Here is a 2,323-nt window from a genome sequence, read left to right as displayed (position 1 = left end):
GCCCGGACGGGCGGGCGGTTGGGTGGGGCGCGCGGAGAGGCGGCAGGCAGGCCAGGGGGGCCCGGGGCGCGCATCAAGGGCGAGGCTGGCGTCCAGCAGCCTCAGCTGGGTCCGGGGATCGAGGGGGTACCTCGCATGGCCTGCCCCGGACGGGCGAGGGCACCGCCGGTGCCAGAAAGCCTGTTGCGCGCGTGCGTCCGCGCCCAAAGGAGCGGCAGCGGAGGAGGAGGAGGTGGAGGGTTGTCAGCCGGGCTGTCGGAGAGGGCGAGCCGGAGGAGCCATCCTCGTAGGAGCGGGCAGGGAAGTGGCGGCGGCGGCAGCAGGGCGCGCAACAAACCCAGTGGGCGCCGCCGCGCGCAGGGGCGGCTCTAAGGAACGGGCAGCCGGAGGGGTGCTAACTCGGCGAGGGGAAGGTGCCATCTAGCGTCGGCCCGCAGATCGCCACCGGCTGGGGCGGTGCCGAGGGTGGGGGGCGGAAAGGCACGAGCCTCGGAGGTGCCCACCCCTTAGAGATGGGCGGGGGGAGGGAATCTCCTCTGTGGGTTAATGACGCCTGTTTACCTGGGGAGGTAAATTGCATTGCTGCCATGGCGATGGTGATGGTGGTGGCGACCGCTGTCATTCTTTCCGTGGCTTGGACTCTTGATTATTTACGACCTCTTTTTTTTTTTTTTGCGTGGGCAGGTTGTCTTAATCTAGTTTTTCTTCTTTTTCTACTTCATTGAAAAATAAAAATAAAAATGGCAAGTGCGCCGAGTAAGATGAGACACGAAAGAAGAAGAAATCTAGTTGTTGTTGTTTTTTTTTTTAAAAGAGGCTTGCTTTTTTAAATGCTGTATGTATTTCATAGGAGCCAAGTCCTAGGGTCCGAGGTCTTTTCAGCCCCTTAATAAAATATTAGAGGGGGCCGGGACACCCCTCCTCCAAGTTGATGACCACTGGCATTCAATATGGTGTGTGTGTTGCGATTGATTATGTGGGGTGGCCCTTTAAAGTTAGCACCCTGTGTTTGTTTGCTTGCTTAAATAATGTAAGTTCATAGAATCATAGAATCATAGAGTTGGAAGATACTACAAGGGCCATCGAGTCCAACCCCCTGCCAAGCAGGAAACACCATCAGAGCACTCCTGACATATGGTTGTCAAGCCTCTGCTTAAAGACCTCCAAAGTAGGAGACTCCACCACACTCCTTGGCAGCAAATTCCACTGTCGAACAGCTCATACTGTCAGGAAGTTCTTCCTAATGTTTAGGTGGAATCTTCTTTCTTGTAGTTTGGATCCATTGCTCCGTGTCCGCTTCTCTGGAGCAGCAGAAAACAACCTTTCTCCCTCCTCTATGTGACATCCTTTTATATATTTGAACATGGCTATCATATCACCCCTTAACCTCCTCTTCTCCAGGCTAAACATGCCCAGCTCCCTTAGCCGTTCCTCATAAGGCATCGTTTCCAGGCCTTTGACCATTTTGGTCAAAGTTGCATTGGATTCCTGTGGCCCCTAAGAAAGCGACTGATACATTTAATACTGCAAATAAATATCATATTGTAATCTTATCTTGTGAACTGCCCTGAGATCTACGAGTATAGGGCGTATACACATTTAATAAAAAAATAAAAATGAATAACAATAGTAGTGGAATTCTGCTCAGAGTAAACCTGTTGGAACGAATGACCCTAAGTTAGTTTAGGCTATTCACATCAATGGGTGAATATGAATTAATTCACCCATTTTTATTAATTAATCAGTCAATTAATTAATCAATCAATCACATTTGTAGCCCAACTTTTTCTTCCAAAGGGGCGCAATGTGTCCAACATATTTCTACCCCTCCCCAATTAATCCCCACAACAACAACGCTAGGAGGTAGCTTAGGCAGTGGCTGGCTGAATGTCACCCAATGAGCTTCAATGTCAGGTGGGGATTTGAACCCAGATCCCAGTCACTTGGATGGGTTTGCTCTTCTGATGATGATGATGATTTCGCTTCTATACCGCTTTATATTTTAAAGAAAATCTCAAAGCGGTTTACTGCATATTAAACATCAACAAAGCAATGCAGAATCAAACATTTCTGAAGAAAGTCAAATATAAAGTACACAGTCAAAGCAACGCAATTGACAGGAAACCAAAATACCATCTCAAAGATTTCAGAATAAAACATTACAAAGGAGGTCAAATAATGAAAACATAGTTAACACAAAAAAGTTAACAAAAACAAAATCTTAAAGATTTCAAAAGAAAGCATTGCTAAGTGAAGTCAAATATAAAATGCACATTTAAAACAGCATAATTAACAAGAAAATAAAATATTTTAAGCATGACAC

Source organism: Podarcis vaucheri (genome assembly GCF_965113315.1).
Source record: "Podarcis vaucheri genome assembly, chromosome: 16".
Taxonomy (NCBI): domain Eukaryota; kingdom Metazoa; phylum Chordata; class Lepidosauria; order Squamata; family Lacertidae; genus Podarcis; species Podarcis vaucheri.
This window is presented reverse-complemented; position numbering follows the sequence as displayed.